Below are 13,162 nucleotides of genomic sequence, written 5' to 3'. Positions count from 1 at the left end.
GCCGCACAACCGAGCTCTTCCTTGCTGCGCCGCGCGCGGCCGCGTAGCTAGCACTTGACCTGCATCGGCGCACCACGTGATATGACGTCACAACAGCTGTGAAAGTTGGGGCTTTACTTGTGCGCTCGCTTGCGGACACGCAGCCTCCGCCGGCGGCCTAACTCCCGCTCCTACCGCTAGGAGATACTGACGTCACGCAATTGTATAAAAGGCAACGCACTCGTTGAGTCAGTTGAGCAGCGAGATGTCGGCCAGGGAGAGGGCGGCTCGCCAGACCGCAAAGCGCAAGTTACAAAGAGCCACGGAAACGGGAGAAGAACGAGAAGTACGGCTTGCCATGCGACGTACGCTTCGCAGCCTAGGCTTAACCATAGTTTTCCCTGTGTTGTTTTTTTTTCTCATTCTTTGCCATGCGAAGGAGGCGACGAGAACGCCGCGCGCTGGCAGTTGGTCTGGAGATTTCAGTGCGTGCTGTCGTGAGTGAGGTCAGCCAGGGAAGTGGTCGGCAAGGAGCCTAGGCGGAGATCTGACGCGTAGAGAGCGGCAACGGTGGTCCCGAAGACGCGAGGCCCAAGTCCGCCCGTATCCGTAAGCCCCCATCAGCCCCGCGACGAGCAACCGCAGCCCGACGCTCCCTGCGACCGGACCTTGCCACTCCGCAGCTAAGCTATCGTTTCTCACCACTCACTTCAACTCTTTTATCTTTGTATTTTTGCTTTCTTTGTTTCTCGTTGTAGTCCTTTCTACTGTATTTCCGTCTCGTAACATTTTTATATAGCAATCGCTCTGATGTTTCTTTCTTTGTGTTATTTGTTGTGTTAACGTGTTCAATTGCTGCTTGTGTTATTTGCGTCACGTCAGTGTACGACGCTACCTTGTCGGGCATATTGTAATACTTGGTTGTTGTTTGCCTAATTAAATTAATTCGCTACGGAACTTGCCTACGCCTCATGCCTCCGGTCAACGACTAATCAGGCGTGGCCCCTATCGCCGGTCAGCAGTCGAATCACAATCTTTCGCACGCGGGGTGGAGAAGTTTGTCGCTCCTCCCCCTCTGAACTTACGGAGAGTGCAGTGGTGGGCAGGTTGGCCCGATTAATTGTTACTGCGGCGCCAACCAACACCACAGCCGCCCACGATATCTTGACAACGTAGAGCACCGGTAAATGATGTATAAATTTGTTTATTTCTTGCACCACTTCGTTTCAGTTTCAGCAGTTCAATGATAGCTTGGGTGAGTAATTGATGCTTAGTTCATATGAGGCCGGAAACAAACAGCAATATAACTGCTGATACATCCTGTGTTGTCATTCAAGCTCTTGAAGCACGCTGGTATAACAGCTCTAATAAACTTAAACTATGCATCACGTTTATCATGAAGTTTTTTGTGGCTCATGTGACCTAAATGCCAGCTGCATATTGCAGTCACCATTCCGTTAATGAAACTGAAGTAGAGTCACAAAGTAAATCTGCTTGCAGTTTTTTAGGGGCACTCTACATGAATATCGTGGGGTGATTCATGTATATTAATATGTAATTAATCATTTGTGGTAACAAAACACAGAGGCAAAAATGTAGTGTCTGTAGTCCTTTAACACAGAACGGCCTTTTTGGTATGTTATGATTTTGTGTACAAAAACTGTCAACCACGAAGCATATCCCTGCTGACAGGAATGTGAAATGAATCTTGGTGCATTGTCATGCAACTTTAAATTTAGAGAAACCTTTCCTTGACATTGGAAGCTTCTAGCTTTCTGCGTTAAATAGATTTGCCGACACAGTCATCTCTCCGTATTTCTCATTGTCGTATGCAACCCTGGTACCTTCTCCATATATTCTGCAAAGTGCATTCACTCTGCATGGCTATTGGCAGCCGTAAGATGGCTTGAACTACTGTATTTGCAACAACGATAGAAATTGCTTTTATGGAGGACAACAAGCATTTCTTGTGTCACGTTTCAAGAATGCCTAAGGCCCTAAACTAGAGGAATGTAAAGTATGGTGCAGCGACATGAGCCATGCGCACTGTGCATTCTTCGGCAGGAGTGGGAAAGTGAAATGTGATGATGTAAAGAAAGTGGCCAACTTGAAATCGATAAAATAATGAAATAATGTCACAATCAGTAGTCGCATGTCATAGTGTTCACATAAAAGAGGATACGAAATGTATATTGCATGCTTCATATAGCAGCACGTGAACTGTTTTCTTTCCTTCCAAGGTCATAATTGAGTTTGAAACTGTAAGCGTAACATTACATTTTAAAGACAGCACGAAATGCATTGCTGGTGGCAGTTTTCTTTTGGTATAGTAGCGAAATGCTATGTCTACAATCTGTTGAACCTTAGCAGAACATGGCAAGCCATAGTAGATGATTGATGTTGTTCAGAAAAGGCCACTACTGCATGGTTTTACGTTGTTGCTGTGTTTAAAAGTTAGTTTCCCCTAATGCCTGTCAATGTGATGATTGTGCAGCACTTGCTACAACGTACACATACCTTTTGCCCGTAAACGGATGCAGGGTGTTTGTTTCTGAAGTGGGCACGGCGGACCAGGGTCGAGCATGTGGCCTAATTAGCCATTCTTCTGCCTCGTGCAGGTGCTTGCTTTTGGACTTGCCGGACCAAGGAAGCAGAACGAACACTTCACAGGACATGTCAAACATCTGACAGTAAGGAACACTACAACACAATTCATATCTACAGCTGAGTCACGGACGTCGCGGTGCACAGCACCTCCCCTTCCTAGCGTTGTAGCTTCAATGCCTCGTGGTGTTTCAACAGCGCCACCTTCCCATCACGTGACCTCAGCGCATTGAGCTATAAAGCAGGACCTTCAGGCTTTCAGGTTCAGTGGGCGCGGTGGACCAGGATTGAGCCTCGTGCAGGTTAGTCCTTACTACAGCTCCTTAAAGTGCAACTGTCGCTTTCCTTTGGTCTTGCCATGCACACAGCACTCTGTATCAATGACATATGATGTATACTGTATCGGCTTGCTTCTCTTGCACGGAGACGAGTTGAATCCCGGCCTTAATGGAGGTGAGCCTAGCACTAAGGGAGATAAACCTATCACTAGTGAAATGCTAGAAAAATTTCTTTTGGGCCAGAATAAGTTGGCTGAGGATGTAGCGTTGATCCGCACACAACAGGAAAGCATAGAAAAAAAGTCTTTGAGACATGGACGCTCGTTTCTCTGAAATAGAAAAACTACCTGCGTGCGTAGACTGTCTCATGCGCACGATACAGTTCTTGGAAGCAAGGATTGCTGACTTGGAGGACAGGAGTAGAGTTCTAACTTGGTGGTTTTTTTAGTGTATCAGAGGATGAAGACGAGACAGAAACTGTGTTGTGCCAAAAAGTTTTAACTAACATTTTTTTCCACTTAGCCTGAAATCACATGCAAGTCAGTCGGCAGAATTCATTGCCTTGGTAAGCTTGGTAAATCCTGCTCAATCATCCTGTGCTTTCAAGATTATGAAGAAAAGCAGCAAATTATGAAGAATGCTTACAAACTGAAAGAGACTGATACATCTGTTCAAAATGAGTATTCGCGAAACACGCTCAGGAAGTGCAAACTTCTGTGGGACAGTGCTTCTGAAGAATGAGAGCAGAAAAGGAAAGTCTCTTTACTGAACAATCTTTTTGTTTGGGATGACAGGAAAAACTAGAGTAAAAATAGGGAAGTACTACATGAATTCTAAAAAACATTGACTTCACTCCCTTGAGAAAAAGAACTGCGTATTATAAATATTAACGCCTGTAGAATTGTTAACAAATGCGATCTGCTTGAGGCTGCTATCATTGGCAATAGTCCAAATATTGTTATTCTAACAGAAACCTGGCTACACAGCAGCATAAATGATGTGTTCCCACCTTCTTATCATATATTTTGTCGGGACAGACCGAGAGGTGGCGGGGGTGGCTGTTCTGGGGATGAAAAACATGCTGGTCAGTCTTTTGCGTCAGGCTCACGATCTAGGAACTATTAGCTTAAAGGTTCCTTGCTGGGGAAAATCTTTCTTGTTGTTCACCGTTTATCGAGCACCAGGCTCACCAACTCAATACTTAAATGATTTGCATGCCCATATTACCTCATTTGTACATGACAAAACTTTTCATATTGGAGACTTCAATCTCCCAGGGGTTAACTGGGAGCATAATTCTTCTTGTACTGAACTTGCTCCCCATGTCAGTTCTATGCATGATATAATCCTGTGACACAATTCACAACAAGTTGTAAATGTACCCACACACGTGCATGGTTCATCACAGTCAGTACTTGATCTTTTGTTTGTAAGTACAGCCACTGAAAATTTTTCAGTGTCTGTTGAGCGCGGCATATCTGATCATGAAATGGTATGCTATTCATGCTGTTTGGAAAACACAATCCGAGTAAAAGGAAAAATGTTTTTATGAAGGACTTCTTGCGTGTCAGCAACGAAACTATTTTAGGTTTTTTGGATCTTCACCAGAGAAACTTTCATGAAAACAATGTTATATAATTGTGGGACCGGTTCACATATTTTTGCTCATACTGTATTAAAAATTTTTTTCCGAACAAAATAAAGGCCACGAAAATTAATCCTTGGATAACACGAGAAGTCATTCACTTAAAAAGGATAGAATGAAGAAGACGACAGTGCGCCACCATCGACGATGATGAAGAGGTTCGGCCGGCCTCGGCGACCGGCTGCCGGGCGCGTTAGGGAGCTCGAGCTCGCTCTGGAAGTCCGTACTGGTGCCGCTGCTGCTGGGTCAGTTTGTGCAACGGTTACGCAGCCAGCCCTTTCAGCTGTACAATGAACCTCTCTTCACTTGATGGAGGTTCGGTTTCCCGTCCTCGCACCGTCCTGGACCTCCGCAACCGCACGCTACCGACCCCCGTTATGCCCGCTCCGCCCGAAGCCAACCACCCAGCCGCTCAGGTGGGCTCCCTCGTCATCTGCTCCGCTGCCGTCCATCAGCGAGACCCCGTCGTTTTCAACGGGCACTGCGATCAAGATGTTGAAGACTGACTGGTCTCGTACGAGCGGGTGAGCCGTCATAACAACAGGGACGACCGCATGAAACTCAACAAGCTCATATTTTTTCTGAGTGACGTCGCCAACCTCTGGTTTCGGAACCGCGAGGCTGATATTCCAACCTGGGCTAATTTCAAGACGACGTTTGCAGAAGTTTTTGCCCGACCCGCGGCATAGAAACTTCGCGCTGAGCAATGTTTGCGCGTTCGGGCTCAGCATGCGGGTGAGAGCCTTACCGCCTACGTCGAAGATGTGGTCGATCTCTGCAAACGTGTCGGCCCGTCTATGCCTGAGCCCGACAAGATCAAGCATATTATGAAGGGAACTGACGTCGACGCTTTCCAAATGCTGTTGGCGATAAGTTCAACTACCGTCGCTTCCGTGTACAACCTCTGCCAGGGCTACGATGAGTTGCGCAAGCTACGGCTTGGCGCTCGTCGCTCACCCGTCGTGCCTGGCGAGTCCATATCTGGCCTGGCTGTCAACAGTTACCTGTTGGGTCAAATCAAAGACTTCGTACGCGATGAGGTGGCCCGGTAGCTTTCGTTGCTGCACCCATCGCCCAGGAGGTAGCCGAAGCACTTCCAGCTCGTTGGCAGCTGGTTCCCGTAGCTCGTCAAGTCAGCCTTCTCTAAATGCCGCCCGCTCCCGTTGCTGCACCTTTGGGCTACGGTGCATCCATTGCGATGCCTCCTGCCCCCATGCCTGGGCCTCTCACATATGCTGAAGTCCTCGCACGCCCATCGCAGCCGCAGGCCATGGCCTACGTTCCCGCACCAGTGCCTCCGCCTGTTGCTCCCCGTTTCCACCCAGCGCCGGCTGCTCACAACCCTTGGCGCACGGCTGATAACTGGCTGATTTGCTACGCTTGCGGGCTACCGGGCCATGTCGCGTGCCTCTGTCGCCATACTCTGCCTGCCCCTGTGCTATATCTGCCGGCCTACGCCCAGTACTACCGCACCTTTTGCCCACCTTCAGGACCGCCGACCCCAGCGCCCCCTTCTGACCTTGCTCCCGGTCGCCAGCCATTCGCTTCGCACCGCTCGCCTTTACCTCGCCATCGCTCCTTGTCACCCGTGCGGCGTCGCAGCGTTCCCGCGGAACCGAAAAACTAGGAGCTGCAGTTCCTGGGGCACGAAGTGCGCACACTTCGGCCAGCTCAAGTCCTCGCTTTTCCCCACCGAACTTTTTAAATGTGTTAGTTGACGGCGTTCGAGCACTTGCGCTTGTGGACACAGGTGCTACCGTTTCTGTTATATCCGAAAACTTCTGTCGTTCGCTGCTTAAAGTCACCACCACACCTTCGGGACTATCTCTTTGTACCGCTAGCGCCGAGACTGTTCATCCTTCCGCTGCTTGCACAGCACGTGTCCTTATCGCGGCCATTTTGTATGTCGTCGAATTCTTGGTACTCAGTTCTTGCTCCCATGACCTCATCCTTGGCTGGGATTTTCTATCCCACCTTCATGCCGGCATAGACTGTGCCCGTGCTCATGTGGCATTCTCCGTGCTCCCTGATACGCTCGCCGACGACCCGCTGCCTTGCTCCTCTTGTACCAAACTTGTTGTTGCTGCGGACACAGATGTTCCCCCGGCCAGTGCCGTGCTCGTTCCCGTGTTCGCCACCGCTGGGTCCAGTAAGACTGTACTCTTCGCGCCTTCGCCCATCCTCGCTTCTCGCTGACACCTACCTCTTCCATTCGCCGTCCTCGACATACACGACGGTGCCACCGAACCCGTCGTCTCGAATCCCTCGCCCTGCCAGTTCACCTTGCTCCGTGGCGAATGTCTTGGACACATTGAACACCTTGACCTGCTCATGCCTTTCGACGATGAAACTCTTTGCGGTGGTACCTCCGTCGCTGCCCTCACACCGCCTAGTGCTGTCTCCGACCCGCTCTCCCAGAAAATGTTTCACCGTTCAGTGGCCAGCGACCTCGACCCAGCTCACCGCGAGAAGCTCCTTGCCCTGCTTCACAAGTTCCGCTCTTCCGTTGACCACCAGACAACTCCTTTGGGCCGCGCGACCACCATCGCTCACCGTATTGATACAAGCGCTCATGCCTCTCTCCACCAGCGCCACTACCGTGTGTCGCCTCCAGAGCGGCGTGTCATCACTGAATAGGTTGACGACATGCTGCACTGCGGCGTTATCCAGTCCGCTTCTACTACGTTGTTATCGCCCGTCGTGCTCGTCAAAAAGAAGGATGGTTCGATTTGGTTTTGTGTTGATTACCGTTGTCTAAACAAAATTACGCGCAAAGACGTCTACCCACTACACCGTATTGATGACGCCCTCGACTGTTTGCTAGGAGCCGAGTTTTTCTCCTCCCTGGATCTTCGTTCCGGCTATTGGCAGGTCCCCATGGCTGAATCTGACCGCCCTAAAGCAGCTTTTGTCCCCCCTGACGGCCTCTATGAATTCAACGTGATGCCATTCGTCCTTTGTAACGCTCTCGCAACGTTTGAGCGCATGATGGGCAATATCTTGCGTGGCCTCAAATGGCACATTCGCCTATGCTATTTAGACGATGTTGTCGTTTTTTCACCTGGTTTTCCGACACATCTCGAGCGCTTGCACAAGATACTGTGCTGTCTCACCGATGCTGGTCTCCAACTCAACCTCAAGAAATGTCGATTTGGGGCCCGCCAACTGACCATACTCGGCCATGTCGTCTCCAAAGATGGCATCCTGCCCAATCTGGAGAAGCTTCGTGCTGTCATAAACTTTCCCAAACCGTCTTCTGTTAAGGAGCTCCAAAGCTTCGTGGGCCTGTGCTCATATTTTCGCCGCTTTGTGCGCAACTTCGCCTCTATCATCGCCCCGCTTACGAAGCTCCTCAATGGGCCCGCCGATCTGTCTGCTTATAACTCAACCTGCGATGCTGCTTTCGCTACACTCTGTCGTCTTCTGACTTCACCACCGATCATGCGCCATTACGACCACAGTGCGCCAACCGAGTTGCACACCGACGCCAGTGGCGTAGGCCTCGGAGCCGTCCTTGCACAGCGTAAGGCCGGCTTTTCCGAATACACTGTTGCTTACGCCAGTCGTACGCTCACGAAAGCCGGATCTAATTACACCGTTACGGAAAAGGTGTGCCTCACCATAGTGTGGGCACTCACAAAATTTCGTCCTTACCTTTATGGCCGCCCTATCGAAGTCGTTACTGATCACCATGACCTCTGCTGGTTGGCTACCCTCAAAGACCCTTCTGGACGCCTCGGCCGCTGAGCCCTTCATCATCAGGAATATGATAGTAACGTCATATATAGGTTGGGCCGCAAACATTCCGACGCTGATGCCTTGTCGCGCTCACCTCTGCCATGTTTTACGCCCTCTTCTTCCTTGTCCGCCTCGGCGCTGGCCGCGCTCACTGCCACGGACCTCCCCATGGAACAGCGTCGAAATCCATGGATTTCTTCGCTCCTAGATGCATGCCCTCAATGCGCCGACTACAGCTTCGTTACCTCGGGCCCTTCGTCGTCAAGCTTCTCATTTCACGATTCGCGACTCTCTACGTTATCGCCGCAACTATCACACGGATGGTCGCAAATTGCTCTTGGATATTCTTCGCCAGCTTCGCTCTGAAGTTTGTGCGCATCATTATTCCGACCCACAAAGCGGTCATGCAGGATTGCTGCAAACCTACGAACGTCTGCGCCAGCGATACTACTGGCGTGGAATGTAGAAGTTTTGTTCGCCGTTATATATGCTCCTGCATTGCTTGTCAGCAGCGCAAGTCCGCTCCTCGCTCCTCCCCGGCCCGTTAAAACCCATTGCCTTGCCCAGCTTGCCCCTTCGATCGCGTGGTAATCGATCTGTATGGCCCCCGCCATCAACGCCTGCCGGGAATCGTTGGATTATGTTGCCGCGGACCACCTCACTAGGTATGCGGAGACGGCAGCCCTGCCCTCTGCTAGTGCTCACGACGTCGCATCCTTCCTCCTCCACCATTTCATCCTGCGTCACGGCGCCCCTCGGGAGCTTCTCAGCGACCGCGGCCGAGTTTTCTTATCTGACGTCGTTCATGAGCTACTGGATGCATGCCACACTGTTCATCGCAAGACCACTGCCTACCATCCGCAGACGAATGGCCTCACTGAACGCTTCAACCGGACTCTTGGAGACATGCTTGCCATGTACATTTCCTCCGACGCCTCCAGTTGGGATCAAGTACTTCCATTCGTCACCTATGCAATTACAATACTGCCTCTCATGCCACAACCGTTTTTTCTCCGTTCTTTCTTTTATATGGCCGCGAACCTTCTTGTCTCCTGGATACCATCCTTCCGTACCACCCCAACAGCTCGAAATGCACTTTTCTCTCTCACTGTCGCGTCATGCCGAGCAGTGCCGCCAGCTGGCTCGCTCGTTGACGAGTACCACACAAGGCCTCCGCACATATGCGAGTGACCGCGGCCAGTCCGCCCATGACTTTCCCACTGACTCACTCGCCTGGTTGTCTGTACCGGCTGCCTCCAAGTTTGCAGTTCAGTACCTCAGCCCTTACCGTGTCCTGGAGCGCACGTCATCTATGAACTACACCGTCGAGCCAGTGACCCGCTCTTCGAAACACCGCTGTCGGGGCCGCGAAATTGTTCATGTCAGCCGGCTAAAGCCATACTACGACCCCCTTGTCATTTCTTCGCCCTGAGTCTCCAGGATGGCTCCCTCTTGTCACCGGGGCAGTTGAAATGAAGAAGACGACAGTGCGCCACCATCGACGACGAAGAGGTTCGGCCGGCCTCGGCGACCGGCTGCCGCGCGCGTTAGGGAGCTCGAGCTCGCTCTGGAAGTCCGTACTGGTGCCGCTGCTGCTGGGTCAGTTTGTGAAACGGTTACGCCGCCAGCCCTTCCAGCTCTACAATAAACCGCTCTTCAAGGAAAATAAATTGCTTCAGACGAAAGGACACATATAAAATAAGGTTTAAAAACTTGCAAGCTATGCTGAACTTGTCTATTGTGCATGCTAAAAGGCGATATTTCAAACACATTGTACTCAATTTTATTCGTACTGCACTGCACAAATTTTGGACATTCCTGAGTAAAAAAAACACGAGTGGAACAAATAGTGGATGATGGCATACTTATCGTCGAAACGCAAAGTATTGCAAAGCATTCCAGCGCATACTTTCACAGTGCCTTAACCAATACGAATGAGCCTTTGCTTCCTATTTTGCCGCTGTTCAGTGCAAACTTGGAGCTCGTATCTGTGCCAGGCATACTTTCCATCCTTCTTAACCCGAAAACCAAATATACGTCTGGCCCCCACAACACACCAAATGTTTTTTTCATCGATACGCAGAAATACTGTCCCAGGTTCTAGTGATCATTTTTCGTTCATCATTATCTGCAGTAACCCTTCCTACTGGCTGGTGAACTGCACGTGTAGTGCCAGTTCTGAAGGTGGGTCACCGAACATTGATAATTAACTATAGCCCAATATCACTAACATCATCATGTTGTAAGATGTTGGAGCACATCATAGCCAATTTCATTATAAATTTTAAGTGATAACAGTGTACTTTTGCCTGCGAAGCACGGTTATTGAAAATGATTGTTTACTGTCACCAAAATAACATCGGCTATTGATTACTTTGCTAATATTCTAGACAAATCCAGCCAAACGGATGTAATATTTTTAGATTTCAGGAAAGCATTTGACCTTGTCTCACACTCTGAACTCATTGAAAAGCTTCGATTAATTAACCTTCATTTTTTCGTTGTTAATTGTGTTTCTGTGTACCTCACTAATTGAAAACAGCTTGTTAGTATCGACACTCGCTATTCCCATGAACTCCCAGTTACCTCAGCTGTCCCTCAGGATAGCATTTTAGGGCCTTTATTGTTTTAAATAGATATTAATGATATTGTGAGCACAGTTACGGAACCAGTTCAAGTCAGACTGTTTGCGGATGACTTTACTGATCAGTGAAGTAACCGGCCGCGATTATCAGATAACCCTGAACAATAACCTTCAAAATCTTTCTTGGTGCAATGTCTGGGATATGGAACTGAATGCTAACAGAACAGTGTATATGAAGATAACTAGAAAGTTATACGGTCTATTTTTCCTTACACCCTCGGGCCCTGACTGCTGACCGAGGTGAGGGAATACAAATATCTTGGTATCACAGTAACAAATACCCTCAACTGGAACACACACTTTACTATCGCACGTGACTCGGCTTTTCTTAAACTGTCTTCTACGCCATAAACCTAAACAAGCTCCTTCACTACGGCGTCTCTCATAGCCTGAGTCGCTTTGGGACGTAAAACCACCATAAACCAAACCAAACCTAAACAAGCTCGCGCCGAAATTAACCTTTTAGCCTACACATCACTAATAAGACCAAAACTTGAGTACGCATGTATAGTATGTGACCCTCACACTGAAGCTAACATAGATTCACTAGAAAGAATCCAGCATAAAGCAGTCAGATTTATTTTTCCAAGTACCGCATGATAGTTTCCCCGACAGCTCTAATGATGCAACATGGCATTCAGACACTGGAAATGAGAAGAAAAATCCAACGGCTGAATATTCTTTTCCTTCTTAAAAATAACCTCTTTGGTTCGCCTCCTGAGCTTTATGCCATGCCACTGACGCACGCCGAACACGACCTCGTCACCCGAACTCCCTACAATGCCAGACCTAATGCCTTTAGATATTCTTTTTTCCCGCGCACTAAAACAGATTGGAGCAATTTACGTCAGTCGCTATGAACCAGTATTGATTCTATTGAGCGTTTGAATTATTGACATCATATGGTGTTGTGAATTATTTATCAATTTGTATTTCTGCAATATTGGTTCTTTTACTACACTCATTGTATTGATGGCTCATTTCTACATATATTTGCATTAATTGTTTTGGGAATTTCTCTAATATTAGCAAACCATCCTTTTTCATTATTTGTTTTTATAGCTGATTGACTGGTTTGGTATTCTATGTACTGTGGAATAATCTTTCTTCTTTATATCTGCCCATATTGTTCTACTATATTATTATTATTTGTATGCCCCACCTGCTTGGGCCACACCAAAGCCTGCAGTATTGTATAATTCAAAGAATAAGTAGTGTCAGCGATAAATTGTGTCTTTGCTCCTGCTGCAGGGCCTCCAGCAGCCAGAAGGGGAACCCCGTTATTGCGAAGGGCAGTGGGGGATGGTGCCCGTCGGGTGCACCTGGCCGACGCCAGCCACGCGACACAGGTGCAGCTGTTGCAAGAAAGCCGAAATGTATGTATTCATGGGTTTTGCAAGACCTGTCCCTATTACGTTTCTGATTTCACTGTGTTGCTTTTTTAATGAAGCATTGCAGTCATTAAGAGGCTATTTAACAGTCTTTCCAGTACATTGCTTACTGCTGTGCGCAGAACAAGGCTGTTCGACACTGCTTGTCCAGCAAAATGAGCTTAAAAGGGTCGGATATGTGGTACTGGAAGTTACAGCATGAAAACCATTTTCGGGCCAGCATTTCAAATGCTAATGTATTTACCAAGTGAAGCTGGAGTGGCTGTCAGACTTCTCTGCAGGGCATAATGATAGTGCATCGGAGTCTCTAATGGCAAAGCCCACCGGCCATTGTGTGGCAGCATCCGCAGAAGCACTGCGTACCCTCAGTACACTGGTATGTCATTGTTAGAAGAATTCACATGTCTAATCACCAGCCATATTGTTGGTCGCAATAGAGTTAAAAAAGAGTTTACTCTACTTCACAAACAGGCTGCACGCATTGAAATACAGAAGCCGACGGGTAATTCGGACTCCAATAATTCGGACTTGTAGGATATCTCGGACCTCGATGAGGCGCCGTCAGTCACTCCATAGAAGCGCATACATATTCGCGACGGATATTTTGGACATTAAAAGTCCGAAAGTTCGATTTTTCGGACAAATTTCATCGCCTGCGGGCCAAAATCAGCCATCTTATCTGCTTTTCGCCGGCGCAAAAGGTGCCATCTTGGATTGATGTAGATTTACACTGCAGTTGGATTGGCTTGACATACTTTCGGTACCTCATTGTTGCCAGTAGAGGTCCCTGCGATCTCTGACACTTCGAGGTGGCAGGCGGATTGTCATCGCCGTCAACTTGTTTTTGTCGCCGACGTTGTCGCAGGCAGTTATTGCTTGCCCC

At 48.7% G+C, this 13,162-nt stretch overlaps 1 protein-coding gene across 1 annotated transcript in view; it reads left to right on the top strand.

Annotated features, from left to right (window-relative positions):
* Window positions 1–254: 254 nt before the first annotated feature.
* The window catches only part of LOC144125695 (uncharacterized), a 122,288-nt gene continuing 109,380 nt past the window's right edge, over window positions 255–13,162 (top strand). The window contains exons 1-3 of the mRNA XM_077659316.1: window positions 255–325; window positions 2,598–2,669; window positions 12,140–12,264. The gene's annotated coding sequence lies outside the window, so the exon portion shown is untranslated. The remainder of the gene's footprint in view (window positions 326–2,597; window positions 2,670–12,139; window positions 12,265–13,162) is intronic.

This window comes from Amblyomma americanum, chromosome 1, assembly GCF_052857255.1.
Source record: "Amblyomma americanum isolate KBUSLIRL-KWMA chromosome 1, ASM5285725v1, whole genome shotgun sequence".
NCBI classification, from domain to species: Eukaryota; Metazoa; Arthropoda; class Arachnida; order Ixodida; family Ixodidae; genus Amblyomma; species Amblyomma americanum.
The sequence above is the reverse complement of the archived record's forward strand: the minus strand, read 5'-3'. Positions and strand labels throughout refer to the sequence as shown.